The following is a 19,662-nucleotide window of genomic DNA, read 5'->3' on the forward strand; positions in this document are numbered from 1 at the left end:
GCCACTGTGCCCCTGGTAACAGTAACGGCAGGCAGCAATGCAACTGTGTGTTCTGCCACTGTGCCCCTGGTAACAGTAACAGCAGGCAGCAATGCAAATGTTTGTTCTGCCACTGTGCCCCTGGTAACAGTAACAGCAGGCAGCAATGCAACTGTGTGTTCTGCCACTGTGCCCCTGGTAACAGTAATAGCAGGCAGCAATGCAAATGTGTGTTCTGCCACTGTGCCCCTGGTAACAGTAACAGCAGGCAGCAATGCAACTGTGTGTTCTGCCACTGTGCCCCTGGTAACAGTAACGGCAGGCAGCAATGCAACTGTGTGTTCTGCCACTGTGCCCCTGGTCACAGTAACGGCAGGCAGCAATGCAACTGTGTGTTCTGCCACTGTGCCCCTGGTCACAGTAACGGCAGGCAGCAATGCAACTGTGTGTTCTGCAACTGTGCCCCTGGTAACAGTGATGGCAGGCAGCAATGCAACCGTGTGTTCTGCCACTGTGCCCCTGGTCACAGTAACAGCAGGCAGCAATGCAACTGTGTGTTCTGTCACTGTGACCCTGGTCACAGTAACAGCAGGCAGCAATGCAACTGTGTGTTCTGCCACTGTGCCCCTGGTAACAGTAATAGCAGGCAGCAATGCAACTGTGTGTTCTGCCACTGTGCCCCTGGTAACAGTAACAGCAGGCAGCAATGCAAATGTGCGTTCTGCCACTGTGCCCCTGGTAACAGTAACAGCAGGCAGCAATGCAACTGTGTGTTCTACGACTGTGCCCCTGGTAACAGCAAGCAGCACTGCAACTGTGTGTTCTGCCACTGTGGCCCTTGTCACAGTAACAGCAGGCAGCAATGCAACTGTGTGTTTTGCCACTGTGCCCCTGGTAACAGTAACGGCAGGCAGCAATGCAACTGTGTGTTCTGCCACTGTGCCCCTGGTCACAGTAACGGCAGGCAGCAATGCAACTGTGTGTTCTGCCACTGTGCCCCTGGTAACAGTGATGGCAGGCAGCAATGCAACCGTGTGTTCTGCCACTGTGCCCCTGGTCACAGTAACAGCAGGCAGCAATGCAACTGTGTGTTCTGCCACTGTGCCCCTGGTAACAGTAATAGCAGGCAGCAATGCAACTGTGTGTTCTGCCACTGTGCCCCTGGTAACAGTAACAGCAGGCAGCAATGCAAATGTTTGTTCTGCCACTGTGCCCCTGGTAACAGTAACAGCAGGCAGCAATGCAACTGTGTGTTCTACGACTGTGCCCCTGGTAACAGCAAGCAGCACTGCAACTGTGCGTTCTGCCACTGTGGCCCTGGTCACAGTAACAGCAGGCAGCAATGCAACTGTGTGTTTTGCCACTGTGCCCCTGGTAACAGTAACGGCAGGCAGCAATGCAACTGTGTGTTCTGCCACTGTGCCCCTGGTCACAGTAACGGCAGGCAGCAATGCAACTGTGTGTTCTGCCACTGTGCCCCTGGTAACAGTGATGGCAGGCAGCAATGCAACCGTGTGTTCTGCCACTGTGCCCCTGGTCACAGTAACAGCAGGCAGCAATGCAACCGTGTGTTCTGCCACTGTGCCCCTGGTCACAGTAACAGCAGGCAGCAATGCAACTGTGTGTTCTGCCACTGTGCCCCTGGTAACAGTAATAGCAGGCAGCAATGCAACTGTGTGTTCTGCCACTGTGCCCCTGGTAACAGTAATAGCAGGCAGCAATGCAAATGTGTGTTCTGCCACTGTGCCCCTGGTAACAGTAATAGCAGGCAGCAATGCAACTGTGTGTTCTGCCACTGTGCCCCTGGTAACAGTAAAGGCAGGCAGCAATGCAAATGTGTGTTCAGCCACTGTGCGCCTGGTAACAGTAATAGCAGGCAGCAATGCAACTGTGTGTTCTGCCACTGTGCCCCTGGTAACAGTAATAGCAGGCAGCAATGCAACTGTGTGTTCTGCCACTGTGCCCCTGGTCACAGTAACGGCAGGCAGCAATGCAGCTGTGTGTTCTGCCACTGTGCCCCTGGTAACAGTAATAGCAGGCAGCAATGCAACTGTGTGTTCTGCCACTGTGCCCCTGGTAACAGTAATAGCAGGCAGCAATGCAACTGTGTGTTCTGCCACTGTGCCCCTGGTCACAGTAACGGCAGGCAGCAATGCAACTGTGTGTTCTGCAACTGTGCCCCTGGTAACAGTGATGGCAGGCAGCAATGCAACCGTGTGTTCTGCCACTGTGCCCCTGGTCACAGTAACAGCAGGCAGCAATGCAACTGTGTGTTCTGTCACTGTGACCCTGGTCACAGTAACAGCAGGCAGCAATGCAACTGTGTGTTCTGCCACTGTGCCCCTGGTAACAGTAATAGCAGGCAGCAATGCAACTGTGTGTTCTGCCACTGTGCCCCTGGTCACAGTAACGGCAGGCAGCAATGCAACTGTGTGTTCTGCCACTGTGCCCCTGGTAACAGTGATGGCAGGCAGCAATGCAACCGTGTGTTCTGCCACTGTGCCCCTGGTCACAGTAACAGCAGGCAGCAATGCAACTGTGTGTTCTGCCACTGTGCCCCTGGTAACAGTAATAGCAGGCAGCAATGCAACTGTGTGTTCTGCCACTGTGCCCCTGGTAACAGTAACAGCAGGCAGCAATGCAAATGTTTGTTCTGCCACTGTGCCCCTGGTAACAGTAACAGCAGGCAGCAATGCAACTGTGTGTTCTGCCACTGTGCCCCTGGTAACAGTGATGGCAGGCAGCAATGCAACCGTGTGTTCTGCCACTGTGCCCCTGGTCACAGTAACAGCAGGCAGCAATGCAACCGTGTGTTCTGCCACTGTGCCCCTGGTCACAGTAACAGCAGGCAGCAATGCAACTGTGTGTTCTGCCACTGTGCCCCTGGTAACAGTAATAGCAGGCAGCAATGCAACTGTGTGTTCTGCCACTGTGCCCCTGGTAACAGTAATAGCAGGCAGCAATGCAAATGTGTCTTCTGCCACTGTGCCCCTGGTAACAGTAATAGCAGGCAGCAATGCAACTGTGTGTTCTGCCACTGTGCCCCTGGTAACAGTAAAGGCAGGCAGCAATGCAAATGTGTGTTCAGCCACTGTGCGCCTGGTAACAGTAATAGCAGGCAGCAATGCAACTGTGTGTTCTGCCACTGTGCCCCTGGTAACAGTAATAGCAGGCAGCAATGCAACTGTGTGTTCTGCCACTGTGCCCCTGGTCACAGTAACGGCAGGCAGCAATGCAGCTGTGTGTTCTGCCACTGTGCCCCTGGTAACATTAATAGCAGGCAGCAATGCAACTGTGTGTTCTGCCACTGTGCCCCTGGTAACAGTAATAGCAGGCAGCAATGCAACTGTGTGTTCTGCCACTGTGCCCCTGGTCACAGTAACGGCAGGCAGCAATGCAACTGTGTGTTCTGCAACTGTGCCCCTGGTAACAGTGATGGCAGGCAGCAATGCAACCGTGTGTTCTGCCACTGTGCCCCTGGTCACAGTAACAGCAGGCAGCAATGCAACTGTGTGTTCTGTCACTGTGACCCTGGTCACAGTAACAGCAGGCAGCAATGCAACTGTGTGTTCTGCCACTGTGCCCCTGGTAACAGTAATAGCAGGCAGCAATGCAACTGTGTGTTCTGCCACTGTGCCCCTGGTCACAGTAACGGCAGGCAGCAATGCAACTGTGTGTTCTGCCACTGTGCCCCTGGTAACAGTGATGGCAGGCAGCAATGCAACCGTGTGTTCTGCCACTGTGCCCCTGGTCACAGTAACAGCAGGCAGCAATGCAACTGTGTGTTCTGCCACTGTGCCCCTGGTAACAGTAATAGCAGGCAGCAATGCAACTGTGTGTTCTGCCACTGTGCCCCTGGTAACAGTAACAGCAGGCAGCAATGCAAATGTTTGTTCTGCCACTGTGCCCCTGGTAACAGTAACAGCAGGCAGCAATGCAACTGTGTGTTCTACGACTGTGCCCCTGGTAACAGCAAGCAGCACTGCAACTGTGCGTTCTGCCACTGTGGCCCTGGTCACAGTAACAGCAGGCAGCAATGCAACTGTGTGTTTTGCCACTGTGCCCCTGGTAACAGTAACGGCAGGCAGCAATGCAACTGTGTGTTCTGCCACTGTGCCCCTGGTCACAGTAACGGCAGGCAGCAATGCAACTGTGTGTTCTGCCACTGTGCCCCTGGTAACAGTGATGGCAGGCAGCAATGCAACCGTGTGTTCTGCCACTGTGCCCCTGGTCACAGTAACAGCAGGCAGCAATGCAACCGTGTGTTCTGCCACTGTGCCCCTGGTCACAGTAACAGCAGGCAGCAATGCAACTGTGTGTTCTGCCACTGTGCCCCTGGTAACAGTAATAGCAGGCAGCAATGCAACTGCGTGTTCTGCCACTGTGCCCCTGGTAACAGTAATAGCAGGCAGCAATGCAAATGTGTGTTCTGCCACTGTGCCCCTGGTAACAGTAATAGCAGGCAGCAATGCAACTGTGTGTTCTGCCACTGTGCCCCTGGTAACAGTAAAGGCAGGCAGCAATGCAAATGTGTGTTCAGCCACTGTGCCCCTGGTAACAGTAATAGTAGGCAGCAATGCAACTGTGTGTTCTGCCACTGTGCCCCTGGTAACAGTAATAGCAGGCAGCAATGCAACTGTGTGTTCTGCCACTGTGCCCCTGGTCACAGTAACGGCAGGCAGCAATGCAGCTGTGTGTTCTGCCACTGTGCCCCTGGTAACAGTGATGGCAGGCAGCAATGCAACCGTGTGTTCTGCCACTGTGCCCCTGGTCACAGTAACAGCAGGCAGCAATGCAACTGTGTGTTCTGCCACTGTGGCCCTGGTCACAGTAACAGCAGGCAGCAATGCAACTGTGTGTTCTGCCACTGTGCCCCTGGTCACAGTAACGGCAGGCAGCAATGCAACTGTGTGTTCTGCCACTGTGCCGCTGGTAACAGCAAGCAGCACTGCAACTGTGTGTTCTGCCACTGTGCCCCTGGTCATAGTAACAGCAGGCAGCAATGCAACTGTGTGTTTTGCCACTGTGCCCCTGGTAACAGTAACGGCAGGCAGCAATGCAACTGTGTGTTCTGCCACTGTGCCCCTGGTAACAGTAACAGCAGGCAGCAATGCAAATGTTTGTTCTGCCACTGTGCCCCTGGTAACAGTAACAGCAGGCAGCAATGCAACTGTGTGTTCTGCCACTGTGCCCCTGGTAACAGTAATAGCAGGCAGCAATGCAAATGTGTGTTCTGCCACTGTGCCCCTGGTAACAGTAACAGCAGGCAGCAATGCAACTGTGTGTTCTGCCACTGTGCCCCTGAACAGTAACGGCAGGCAGCAATGCAACTGTGTGTTCTGCCACTGTGCCCCTGGTCACAGTAACGGCAGGCAGCAATGCAACTGTGTGTTCTGCCACTGTGCCCCTGGTCACAGTAACGGCAGGCAGCAATGCAACTGTGTGTTCTGCCACTGTGCCCCTGGTAACAGTGATGGCAGGCAGCAATGCAACCGTGTGTTCTGCCACTGTGCCCCTGGTCACAGTAACAGCAGGCAGCAATGCAACTGTGTGTTCTGTCACTGTGACCCTGGTCACAGTAACAGCAGGCAGCAATGCAACTGTGTGTTCTGCCACTGTGCCCCTGGTAACAGTAATAGCAGGCAGCAATGCAACTGTGTGTTCTGCCACTGTGCCCCTGGTAACAGTAACAGCAGGCAGCAATGCAAATGTGCGTTCTGCCACTGTGCCCCTGGTAACAGTAACAGCAGGCAGCAATGCAACTGTGTGTTCTACGACTGTGCCCCTGGTAACAGCAAGCAGCACTGCAACTGTGTGTTCTGCCACTGTGGCCCTGGTCACAGTAACAGCAGGCAGCAATGCAACTGTGTGTTTTGCCACTGTGCCCCTGGTAACAGTAACGGCAGGCAGCAATGCAACTGTGTGTTCTGCCACTGTGCCCCTGGTCACAGTAACGGCAGGCAGCAATGCAACTGTGTGTTCTGCCACTGTGCCCCTGGTAACAGTGATGGCAGGCAGCAATGCAACCGTGTGTTCTGCCACTGTGCCCCTGGTCACAGTAACAGCAGGCAGCAATGCAACCGTGTGTTCTGCCACTGTGCCCCTGGTCACAGTAACAGCAGGCAGCAATGCAACTGTGTGTTTTGCCACTGTGCCCCTGGTAACAGTAATAGCAGGCAGCAATGCAACTGTGTGTTCTGCCACTGTGCCCCTGGTAACAGTAACAGCAGGCAGCAATGCAAATGTTTGTTCTGCCACTGTGCCCCTGGTAACAGTAACAGCAGGCAGCAATGCAACTGTGTGTTTTGCCACTGTGCCCCTGGTAACAGTGATGGCAGGCAGCAATGCAACTGTGTGTTCTGCCACTGTGCCCCTGGTAACAGTAACAGCAGGCAGCAATGCAAATGTGCGTTCTGCCACTGTGCCCCTGGTAACAGTAACAGCAGGCAGCAATGCAACTGTGTGTTCTACGACTGTGCCCCTGGTAACAGCAAGCAGCACTGCAACTGTGTGTTCTGCCACTGTGGCCCTGGTCACAGTAACAGCAGGCAGCAATGCAACTGTGTGTTTTGCCACTGTGCCCCTGGTAACAGTAACGGCAGGCAGCAATGCAACTGTGTGTTCTGCCACTGTGCCCCTGGTCACAGTAACGGCAGGCAGCAATGCAACTGTGTGTTCTGCCACTGTGCCCCTGGTAACAGTGATGGCAGGCAGCAATGCAACCGTGTGTTCTGCCACTGTGCCCCTGGTCACAGTAACAGCAGGCAGCAATGCAACTGTGTGTTCTGCCACTGTGCCCCTGGTAACAGTAATAGCAGGCAGCAATGCAACTGTGTGTTCTGCCACTGTGCCCCTGGTAACAGTAACAGCAGGCAGCAATGCAAATGTTTGTTCTGCCACTGTGCCCCTGGTAACAGTAACAGCAGGCAGCAATGCAACTGTGTGTTCTACGACTGTGCCCCTGATAACAGCAAGCAGCACTGCAACTGTGCGTTCTGCCACTGTGGCCCTGGTCACAGTAACAGCAGGCAGCAATGCAACTGTGTGTTTTGCCACTGTGCCCCTGATAACAGTAACGGCAGGCAGCAATGCAACTGTGTGTTCTGCCACTGTGCCCCTGGTCACAGTAACGGCAGGCAGCAATACAACTGTGTGTTCTGCCACTGTGCCCCTGGTAACAGTAATGGCAGGCAGCAATGCAACCGTGTGTTCTGCCACTGTGCCCCTGGTCACAGTAACAGCAGGCAGCAATGCAACCGTGTGTTCTGCCACTGTGCCCCTGGTCACAGTAACAGCAGGCAGCAATGCAACTGTGTGTTCTGCCACTGTGCCCCTGGTAACAGTAATAGCAGGCAGCAATGCAACTGTGTGTTCTGCCACTGTGCCCCTGGTAACAGTAATAGCAGGCAGCAATGCAAATGTGTGTTCTGCCACTGTGCCCCTGGTAACAGTAATAGCAGGCAGCAATGCAACTGTGTGTTCTGCCACTGTGCCCCTGGTCACAGTAAAGGCAGGCAGCAATGGAAATGTGTGTTCAGCCACTGTGCCCCTGGTAACCGTAATAGCAGGCAGCATTGCAACTGTGTGTTCTGCCACTGTGCCCCTGGTAACAGTAATAGCAGGCAGCAATGCAACTGTGTGTTCTGCCACTGTGCCCCTGGTCACAGTAACGGCAGGCAGCAATGCAGCTGTGTGTTCTGCCACTGTGCCCCTGGTAACAGTGATGGCAGGCAGCAATGCAACCGTGTGTTCTGCCACTGTGCCCCTGGTCACAGTAACAGCAGGCAACAATGCAACTGTGTGTTCTGCCACTGTGCCCCTGGTCACAGTAACAGCAGGCAGCAATGCAACTGTGTGTTCTGCCACTGTGCCCCTGGTCACAGTAACGGCAGGCAGCAATGCAACTGTGTGTTCTGCCACTGTGCCCCTGGTAACAGCAAGCAGCACTGCAACTGTGTGTTCTGCCACTGTGCCCCTGGTAACAGTAATAGCAGGCAGCAATGCAACTGTGTGTTTTGCCACTGTGCCCCTGGTAACAGTAACGGCAGGCAGCAATGCAACTGTGTGTTCTGCCACTGTGCCCCTGGTAACAGTAACAGCAGGCAGCAATGCAAATGTTTGTTCTGCCACTGTGCCCCTGGTAACAGTAACAGCAGGCAGCAATGCAACTGTGTGTTCTGCCACTGTGCCCCTGGTAACAGTAATAGCAGGCAGCAATGCAAATGTGTGTTCTGCCACTGTGCCCCTGGTAACAGTAACAGCAGGCAGCAATGCAACTGTGTGTTCTGCCACTGTGCCCCTGGTAACAGTAACGGCAGGCAGCAATGCAACTGTGTGTTCTGCCACTGTGCCCCTGGTCACAGTAACGGCAGGCAGCAATGCAACTGTGTGTTCTGCCACTGTGCCCCTGGTCACAGTAACGGCAGGCAGCAATGCAACTGTGTGTTCTGCCACTGTGCCCCTGGTAACAGTGATGGCAGGCAGCAATGCAACCGTGTGTTCTGCCACTGTGCCCCTGGTCACAGTAACAGCAGGCAGCAATGCAACTGTGTGTTCTGTCACTTTGACCCTGGTCACAGTAACAGCAGGCAGCAATGCAACTGTGTGTTCTGCCACTGTGCCCCTGGTAACAGTAATAGCAGGCAGCAATGCAACTGTGTGTTCTGCCACTGTGCCCCTGGTAACAGTAACAGCAGGCAGCAATGCAAATGTGCGTTCTGCCACTGTGCCCCTGGTAATAGTAACAGCAGGCAGCAATGCAACTGTGTGTTCTACGACTGTGCCCCTGGTAACAGCAAGCAGCACTGCAACTGTGTGTTCTGCCACTGTGGCCCTGGTCACAGTAACAGCAGGCAGCAATGCAACTGTGTGTTTTGCCACTGTGCCCCTGGTAACAGTAACGGCAGGCAGCAATGCAACTGTGTGTTCTGCCACTGTGCCCCTGGTCACAGTAACGGCAGGCAGCAATGCAACTGTGTGTTCTGCCACTGTGCCCCTGGTAACAGTGATGGCAGGCAGCAATGCAACCGTGTGTTCTGCCACTGTGCCCCTGGTCACAGTAACAGCAGGCAGCAATGCAACCGTGTGTTCTGCCACTGTGCCCCTGGTCACAGTAACAGCAGGCAGCAATGCAACTGTGTGTTTTGCCACTGTGCCCCTGGTCACAGTAACAGCAGGCAGCAATGCAACTGTGTGTTTTGCCACTGTGCCCCTGGTAACAGTAACGGCAGGCAGCAATGCAACTGTGTGTTCTGCCACTGTGCCCCTGGTCACAGTAACGGCAGGCAGCAATGCAACTGTGTGTTCTGCCACTGTGCCCCTGGTAACAGTGATGGCAGGCAGCAATGCAACCGTGTGTTCTGCCACTGTGCCCCTGGTCACAGTAACAGCAGGCAGCAATGCAACCGTGTGTTCTGCCACTGTGCCCCTGGTCACAGTAACAGCAGGCAGCAATGCAACTGTGTGTTTTGCCACTGTGCCCCTGGTAACAGTAACAGCAGGCAGCAATGCAAATGTTTGTTCTGCCACTGTGCCCCTGGTAACAGTAACAGCAGGCAGCAATGCAACTGTGTGTTCTACGACTGTGCCCCTGGTAACAGCAAGCAGCACTGCAACTGTGCGTTCTGCCACTGTGGCCCTGGTCACAGTAACAGCAGGCAGCAATGCAACTGTGTGTTTTGCCACTGTGCCCCTGGTAACAGTAACGGCAGGCAGCAATGCAACTGTGTGTTCTGCCACTGTGCCCCTGGTCACAGTAACGGCAGGCAGCAATGCAACTGTGTGTTCTGCCACTGTGCCCCTGGTAACAGTGATGGCAGGCAGCAATGCAACCGTGTGTTCTGCCACTGTGCCCCTGGTCACAGTAACAGCAGGCAGCAATGCAACCGTGTGTTCTGCCACAGTGCCCCTGGTCACAGTAACAGCAGGCAGCAATGCAACTGTGTGTTCTGCCACTGTGCCCCTGGTAACAGTAATAGCAGGCAGCAATGCAAATGTGTGTTCTGCCACTGTTCCCCTGGTAACAGTAACAGCAGGCAGCAATGCAAATGTTTGTTCTGCCACTGTGCCCCTGGTAACAGTAACAGCAGGCAGCAATGCAACTGTGTGTTCTACGACTGTGCCCCTGGTAACAGCAAGCAGCAATGCAACCGTGTGTTCTGCCACTGTGCCCCTGGTCACAGTAACAGCAGGCAGCAATGCAACTGTGTGTTCTGCCACTGTACCCCTGGTCACAGTAACAGCAGGCAGCAATGCAACTGTGTGTTCTGCCACTGTGCCCCTGGTCACAGTAACGGCAGGCAGCAATGCAACTGTGTGTTCTGCCACTGTGCCGCTGGTAACAGCAAGCAGCACTGCAACTGTGTGTTCTGCCACTGTGCCCCTGGTCATAGTAACAGCAGGCAGCAATGCAACTGTGTGTTTTGCCACTGTGCCCCTGGTAACAGTAACGGCAGGCAGCAATGCAACTGTGTGTTCTGCCACTGTTCCCCTGGTAACAGTAACAGCAGGCAGCAATGCAAATGTTTGTTCTGCCACTGTGCCCCTGGTAACAGTAACAGCAGGCAGCAATGCAACTGTGTGTTCTACGACTGTGCCCCTGGTAACAGCAAGCAGCACTGCAACTGTGTGTTTTGCCACTGTGCCCCTGATAACAGTAACGGCAGGCAGCAATGCAACTGTGTGTTCTACCACTGTGCCCCTGGTCACAGTAATAGCAGGCAGGAATGCAACTGTGTGTTCTGCCACTGTGCCCGTGGTCACAGTAACGGCAGGCAGCAATGCAACTGTGTGTTCTGCCACTGTGCCCCTGGTAACAGTAACAGCAGGCAGCAATGCAACCGTGTGTTCTGCCACTGTGCCCCGGTTACAGTAACAGCAGGCAGCAATGCAACTGTGTGTTCTGGGTGGACAATTGTAGGCTCTGGCCCTTTGGTTGGGTCAGTAATGAAATTCCCCTGGGGCTGGAATCCAAAGACTGTTTTGTGATATGGACCAATTTGAAATGGTCTCCATGCATTGACAAATTATGAAAAGTTGCAAGAATGACAGGGTTGTTGTAATGGGAGCATTTAATGTCCACAATATTGACTGGGTTATCCTTCGGGCCAGAGGCTTAGATGGGGCAGAATTTATTAAGTGTTCCCAGGAGAGTTTCTTGAAGCAGCATGTAAATAGCTTGTATTGGCAAATGATCCCATCCAGGTGATCAGAGTTTCAGTGGAGGAACATTTTGGGAAAGTGTTCATTCTTCTTTAATTTGCAAGATAGTTATGGACAAGGATAAGCTTGGGACTTGAAGAAAAATACTAAATTGGGGGAGGGAAAATGATGAGATGATTAGACAGAGCTTGAGGAAGTTAACTGGGAGTATCTGTTATTGGGCATGCCCACAACTGACATATGGCAATTGTTTAAGGACCAATTAATTTGAGGTGAGCACCTGGATTGTTCCAGTGCAAGGCAAAGACCAGGATGGCAAGGAAGAGGATGACTGGATAAAGGATAAGACCACTCAAGGATAAACGATAGAATTTATTCTTGGAGTCAGAGGAAGTGGGTGACTACTTTGTATTGGTGCTTACCAAGGTGAAGGATGAATATAGTGATGGGGTGGGGGGGTGGTGAATAGAGTATTTTTAGATCAAGACAGGGAGGTGGTGTTGGGTCTTTTGAGGAGTGTTAAGGTGGACTTGATGAGATGTATTGCTGGTGACTGTAAGAGTCAACTGAAGAGATTTCTGGGACCTTGATAAAGATCTTTGCATTCTGACTAGGACTGGAGAATGGGTTTCTTCAAAAAGGGGGTGGAATGGGGAAAGGATTATTTAGGAAATAGGCCAGTAAACCTCTCGTCAGTGGTCAGGAAAATACTGAAAAGGATTCTTGAGAGATAGGAATTGTACACATTTGGAAAGTTAGGGTCAGATTTGGGACACTCAGTATGACTGAGAGCAGGACATTTTCCAGCAATTTGATTGAGTGGAAAGCAAAGATGATTGAGGAGGGTAGGGTAGTGAATGTTGTCTAAATAAGTTTTAGTAAGGTGATTCACAAGGTCCTCCATGTATGCTGAATCAAAAAGTGCAGATGCATGGCATCCATAGTGAGTTGATAGTTTGGTTACAATTTTCTAGCTAATAGAAGATAGAGGTGGGGAGTGGTGGAAGGCTATTATTTTGGCTGGAGGCCTTTGACTTGCGATGCTCCACAGGGAGCAGTGTTGTTGTTTGTTATAAACTTAAATAACTTGGATGGAAAAAGTGGGTGGGTTAGTAAATAATAATGCTATGAAATGTCACGATAAGGCGGTTAGAGTTGGATATTGCCAAGCACTTGTATGGCATGAATGATTCATGACACTTCGCCCATGAATATGGGGACTGCATTTCAAATAGTCATTGTGACATCCTCAGCAAACTTTCTCACTTCTGACCAATGGAGGAAGGTACTTCATGGAACACCTGGACATGGTTAGACCTATGACAGGGGTGATTTGCCCTCCAACAACCATAAACATCTTTATTGTGAGATATCTCTCATTCTCCCCCTCCCATCAGACAGAAGATGCACGAGTTTGATAATGTGCATCACCAGGTTCAAAAGCAGTTTTTTTCCTGCTGTTGTCAGACTTGCAGACCTCTCATTTGTAAAATTGTAATGTTTTAACTGAACATTTTCTCTTTAACATTATGCTCAGCACTTTTGCTTTATTTTGTACTATCTGTTGACTTGCCTGGGTAACATACACTTTTTTTTAAAAAAACCCTGGTTTTGTACCTTGCTAGATATGAAAAGAAACAATTCAATTCAACCATCAGTGTTTGCTGTTAATGTCAAATGACTTCATTTTTATCAGTGTTTCTTCAAATACCTCCTTTATACTATCTGAATGTCAATCTCCCACCACCTCACATTTGCAATTCTGTAGGTAGAAGGTAAGAAAATGATGTGGACCTATTTGTGAATGGTGCAACAGGCTTGAGATATAGAGTCATACAGCATGGTTACAGGCCCTTTTGGCCCTCAGTTCTGTGCTGACCAATTACACCCAATTGACCGAACACCCCTGGTATGTTTTTGAATGGTTGGAGGAAACCCACGCAGACACGAGGAGAAAGCACAAACTCCTTACAGAACCTGGGTCGCTGGTGGTATAACAGCATGGTGCTAACTGCTAGGCTGACTGTGCCGCCCCATGGAAATGATGAATGGCTTATTTCTGCTTCTGTTTCTTATGAGGTAGTCTTAGCTGCTCCTTGATATCACGTTGAGTAAATCCAATTGCATGTAGATAGATTCCCAAAGATGAGATTGATTATTCTTTCATCATTTCTGGCTGATCAAGATAACAAATGTTTTGTTTTGGTTTTAAAAAATTCTAATTGGCCTCTGCCATAATTGAGAATGAGGATGTCCCTCATGATTTCCTGCTCCAGCTAGCTGCTGAATCGTCCATGACTAATCAATAGATGTGGAAGAGCTGCAAGAGTGTTCATCTGATTTATTTGTTGTGACATTGCACAGCTCTTGTTACTGAACTATGTTGGTGTTCAGCAGGGGTGCAGTGCCTTGTCGCTGTTTTTGGTGAGCTCTAGCACCTAAAAAAAAATGGCACTGCACCCGTGGTGTTTAGAATGCAGGTTCATCAGGTTTTCATCTATATTTACTCTAGTCATTGAAGCAGTGTTGTTTTCCTGGCTTGCAAGTAAGGCAGAGTGACCAGAAGGTTGCAGATTGTCATGGAATACCTTTCTGCTACTGAGGATGGTCCATGCTTCTGGATACCCAGTTGTAATTCGCAGATTTATTCTAATCCCTATCCTATTAAGCACAATGATTATATCATGCAACAGGCCAACATGGCCTGTTTCCGCTCCGTAAATGGTTATATGGTTATATGATGTCCTCTAGGGGATGATGAACATTGTTGCCACAACAAGTGTGCAGTAACCATTTCTATCGATGCCAAGTTGAAAGTCAAAGAACTACAGATGCTGGAGTTCTGGAATAAAAAGTAAAAATGCAAGAACAATTCAGCCAGACAAAAGCAGCATTGTCAATGCTTCAAACTGAGGATTTTTCATCAAAATTGAAAGATGTCTCAAATCCATTTCTAACGTACAGCACGAAAGTCTGCAGACACTATGGATGAAGTAAAAACACAATGCTGGAGAAACTCAGCAGGTCAAACAGTGACCTTTATATAGCATAGATAAAGATACATAACCAATGTTTTGGGCTTGAGTCGTTCATCAAAGTATGGGAAAATGTCAGCAGGCGCCTGAACAAAATGGTAGGGGGAGGTGCACGGACCCAAAGGCAGGAGGTAATAGGTGGAGAAGGGAGGGAGGGCACAGCAGCAATCAAGGGAGGAGGGATATCTCTGTAAATAGAGAGGGGAAAAAGGTAGAGAGCTAAGGGAAAAAGACAAAGGAGGAAGGGAGGGAGAATGGGGAATAGGCTAACAGAAACTGAAGAAGTCTATGATAATAATACCATCCAGTTGAAGGGTGCCCAGATGGAAAATGAAGTGTTGTTCCTTCAATTTACGGTGGTCTTGGTGGGATAGTACACGAGGCCAAGGACAGACATGTGAATATAGGAGTGGGATGTAGAATTGAATTGTTGGCCACTAGGAGATCCCCTTTACTGATTTGGACCGAGCAAAGATGCTCAGCAAAGCATTCTTCCTGCCTGTGCCCAGTCTCTCCGATGGAGAGAAGGCCACAAAAGGAGCATCAGATGCAATAGATCACTCCTGCAGGCAGAACCGGTGCAACCATTAGGCCAACTAGGCAGCCACCCAGGGTGCAGACCTCAGAGGGGCATGGTTGAAGAGCGATTCCAACATCTCCGGCACCTCTGCATCATGAATGACGTTCTGAATAATATGCTACAAGCATGTGCGTTAGTCTGATAAGGTGGAGGGAGGAAGTGGTACAGCACACATCAAACATCACGTCAGGTATTGCACCCACTGCTTGGCCCAGTCAGCATGCTCAGTCTGGTCAGCACCCACCACCCTGCGCTCAGCCCAGCTAGGGCACAAAGTAGTTTGGCACCGGTACTGCTTGTGGGTACACAAGTAAAGTGTTATTTCATTTGAAAGGACTGTTCAGGTCCCTGATGTGTGAGGAGGAGATGTGGCTTCCTTGCCTGTCTGGAATGTCTGTATTGTGGATGGTCATATGATCATATGCCCTCCGTGTCTGAAACCTATTCGGAAGTCACATCACTTTCCAATCAAGGTTGGATTCTGGCCACTCATTAGTGAACACCTTGCTGTTTGCTAATTCAAATCATGTAGGGCCATTATTGGCTAGGAGCACAAATTAGCACAATATATAATACCAATGCACAGCACATTCTTGCTCTCTGCCTTGTGGTCCAAGACCTGGGCATTGCTCCATGTCAGGTCGCAATTGTAGTCCTCGCTAGAAGTGTCACAGGTAAGGTATACACTACACTGAAGTTGAGCTGTAGCATTGCGATAGGTCAATACTTGCAAGGAGCTGCACCCCTGTTGGCCAGGGGTGTGTGTAAAAGACATTGATTGTAGTGTATGAGCACATCGAAGTCCAACCTAGGACCAAGGTGAATGTCTATATCATTGCTGAAGTGAAATAGTAATTGAGTACCATTTAACATTCTCCCCTGTTTGCCTCCCATGTGTTAATTAAAGTTAAGTATGATTGTAACACTTGTGTCCAGACTTGTCTCCCTGTGAACCCACTGAACCCAATACTCTTTGCAACGCAACAGTTGACACTGTGAGCAGGATTCAGAGTTTCGGCTCAACTCACATAGAATCTTAATCATGTGGGAGTGGAAAATTGTGCAAATGATGTGGGAGTTCATGCTATCAAGTGTGGGCATCCTGGTGTGTGCATGTATGATTGTGTACCTGGAGGTGACCCACAAATAGGAGAGGGACCCTGGGGTCAGAATATATAATCCCCAGGTGCAACAATGACTTTCTGGGGTTCAGCTATTTGGTGGCATGGTTGATAAGCCACACATGCAAGTCGATTGGGTCAACTGGTTGGATTCCCTCGGAGAGAAGATAGGGCACCATGTTGTCTCCTACCTGGAGTTACTGGGGTTTCCCAAGGCCGGGGGGGGGGAGAGTTGTGGGGGAGTGCTATGGTTACTGATATCCCTATTTAGGCACCAAAGGGGCATCATGTCCAATGGTGATAACCATGTCCTCCTTCCTGCATTCCTGAGCCTTTACAAGCCTGACCAGCAACCACACAATCCCAGATCTGCCACAAGGGCACCCTGCTGGCCCTCCAAAATGAAGGTAACTGAAAGTGGGGGGACCTCAGGTGGGCACGTATATGGACACTGAGGTAATGGAGTCTCAAGACTACTCTGCTAAGGGGCTAACCGAGCGAAGGGATTGATATCGCCAGAGGCCAGGTGAACACCTAGCCATGCTGCTGCTTCAGTTTGGAAATGAGGGGTCCCCCAATTTCCTCCTTTCTCATCAGGAAGTAAGTGCCCTGGGTGGCCTGATTGACCAAGAGATGACTGGCAATGCCTTGTGGGTGCTGCCAGAAGGGGTTGATGATGGCACTACCCTATGAGAACAAGTGATGGCTGTGGTCTGAGCCAGGTTCCCTGCCCTCCAAGAATGGGGCCTACATGGTCAGCTGCAGTGGCACCCTGTTGGTGTGGGTTGTTAGGGAGTGTGCACATTATGGCTATCTATGGGCCTGCCCATGAGCACCACTTCCCAGGGAGCATGAACAGGTGATTGGTGCCTTGGAGGGCTATTTAGTCACCACCATACATCCTGACCTTAAAGGGATGGTCTTGCCTCTCATGGGACTGGTGACCAGGAAAACAATCCAGAAATCCATTATCCTCCTGGAGAAATCAGGGTACATGGAACGAGGAGCACCCACTCCAGTTTGTAAGGGTGAGGTGAAGTTCAGTGATGTCACCTTGCCGGAGACTCACAGAGACAGGTATGCTCTCTCTGGAGAGAGCATTGTTGGGGGGGGGGGGGGGGGGTGGGAAGTCCCATGGGGGTGGACCTTCCTGTGTGCCACACACTCTGACCTGGTCCAGCCTCCCCTGGTCTTCCCCCATTGGAAGTGGCCTCTGAGCTCTCCAAAACACCACCCTCCCTTACCCCCCTCCCCAACAGAAGAAGGCTTCCCTTCATGTTGTTCCTCTTCTCAATGTGAAGGTCTACAAAATGCTCAACAAAACACACAGTTGTGATCCCATCACTGATTCCAGCCATCAGCACCGTTCCACCAACCAGCAAGAAACACTAAACGCTTGTCACTTGTTATGCAAAGAACTCTCAGCAAGACAGGCAAGAGCTGTTGCCATGAAAATCTAAACCTCAACATTGTATATTCAATCGCATCTTTTGTTATTTCGAGTGCAGATTTTGTAATGAACCTTTTGTTTTTCTTGTTTTTAATCACCCTGAGCTCTAGTAATAATGTCTTTAAGTACACTCAAGGAATTGGAGTTACAGTTCACTGTTTCAAAGTTACAGTTTAAGTAGTGTCACAGTTCAAAAACTAGAAAAAAATGTATATATTTTGCTTTATTTGATAATGGCAGCATTGCCCCAGCCCTCTCATTAAGAGAAACCAATAAAACTCGAGGGGTGGGAGCTTCAGGAGCGTTTATTTAAAATCACAAATTGCCTAACTTTCAGTCCTGACTCCTGGCTATTGTTACAGGGCTCCACCTGTTTAAAGAGAATGTGAGCAGGAAGGGCATTCTGGTGTTGGATGGCAGCCCAGGAAAACAAAGTGCCCTGGGTACAACCTGGATATATGTCTGCTGGCCTGTCCCCGTCTCACCATGGGATAACACGGCAATGGCCATCTGGGCTCTGTGCTTAGGGAGTGCCGAAGCGTGAGGCAAAGGCACGGGATGCTCTAGCCAAGAGAGGGCTCTGGCACCTGATGGATGACCTTGTACAACCTGCTCACAGACAGTAATGGTAAGCTGGAGAAACCAAGCACACGAGTCGGTGACCAGACAAATTTCTTTCTCTACCCTCCCCTTCAACACTGGGGAGCATCTCCCACAGCAAGCACCCTGCTCCAATGGAAATACAGTGACCTATTTGGTCAGGGTGGGGGAGCTAGTGCGGTGTCGTCGTTGAATTTGATTATGTGCCTTGTCCAGCATAGTGAAGGCATTTATGTATATATTGATCTGCTTGATTGGTACATTTTTATTTTAACACATCTTTTTATTTTATTTTCCTTTTTTTATAGTTATAACATGTACTTAGAATTATCGTTTGTCTTCCTAGTGATTGCAGAGTAATGTGATTTCTGAGGGGTGGAATGTTGTGTGTGGAGGAAATATGGCCTCCCTGCCTGTCTGGAATGTGTGGATTGCCGGTGGTCACGTGTCCTCCCTGTCTGAAACTTATTCGGAAGTCACATCACCTGTCAATCAAGGTTGGACTCCGGCCACCCATTAGTGCACACCTTGCCATTGGCTAATTTAAATCACTTAGGGTTATTATTGGCTAGAAGCACTGCACATTCTTGCTGTTTGCCTCATGGTCCAAATCCCAGATATCGCTCCACACCAGGTCACTACTGTGGGCATTGCTGGAAGTATCGCGGGTAAGGTGTGCACAGCACTGAAGCTGAGCCACAGGATTGCAATAGATCAATACTTGCAGGGAGCCACACCCCTGTTGGTACAGGGAACTGGTTATGTGTAAGAGGCCTTGATTGTAATGTGTGAGCGTGTCAAGTATAGGTTCACTATTGTCATATTCCAACCCAAGTCTGAGGTGAATGTCTATATTGTTGCATAAGGGAATAGTAATCGAGTACTGTTTAACATTCTCCCCTATTTGTCTCCTGTGTATTAATTACAGTTATGTGTGATTGTAACACTCCAGACTTGTCTCTCTATGAACCCACCGAACCTGACACTTTTCCCAACAACTGTCCCCAAATTGTGGTGTGGGAGGAGGTGTGGGTGCAAGTATGGCACCCCGTGTCCACAGGAAAAGGTGCTGGGAGATTGATTGGTGGGGAGGGATGAGTGGATGAGAGAGTTACGAACTGAGTTACGGGACTGATCTCTATGGAAGGAGGAGAGGAGAAGGTGTGTCTACTAGTGGGATCATGTGATGAGAGAGTCATGGAGGGACTGATCCCTATGGAAGGAGGAAAGAAGAAGGTGTGTCTACTAGTGGGATCATGTTGTAGGTGGTGGAAATTATGAAGGATAAAATATTGGATGCAGAGGCTGGTGGGGTGGTAGGTGAGGACAAGGGGAATTCTGTGTTTGTTATGTCTGGGGCAGAGGGGCCATGGAGAGTGGGAAATGGAGGATATGTGGGTAAAATGTATTTTGCATCCATTAAAGAGACTTTGGAATATTTCATTTGATGCAACATTCATGTCAACACTATCTTGTATAGCTGCAAGATGCATTGCATCCGTAACATTGATTTAGGAAGCAATTCATCTTTATTGCAGTCGGTTCTCAGTGGTGGTCATGGCAACAATCTTTTTATTGCTTCTGTGTTCAGATGGTCTTTGACATGATAAAAGTCAGTTGCAGTTCAGTGAGCACACTATTTGTGCAACTTAATTGCTGCTTCCTTCAATATGCACTCAATCTCCTTTGAGACCTGCTGTTGGAAAATGTGATATAGTAATATGTTTCTCCACATTT

At 50.1% G+C, this 19,662-nt stretch overlaps 1 protein-coding gene across 3 annotated transcripts in view; it reads left to right on the forward strand.

The window, feature by feature from the left end:
- The window catches only part of bmp4 (bone morphogenetic protein 4), a 296,450-nt gene that overhangs the window by 157,728 nt on the left and 119,060 nt on the right, over positions 1 to 19,662 (forward strand). The window lies entirely within an intron of this gene.

The sequence above is a fragment of the Narcine bancroftii genome, chromosome 2 (assembly GCF_036971445.1).
Source record: "Narcine bancroftii isolate sNarBan1 chromosome 2, sNarBan1.hap1, whole genome shotgun sequence".
Taxonomy (NCBI): Eukaryota; Metazoa; Chordata; class Chondrichthyes; order Torpediniformes; family Narcinidae; genus Narcine; species Narcine bancroftii.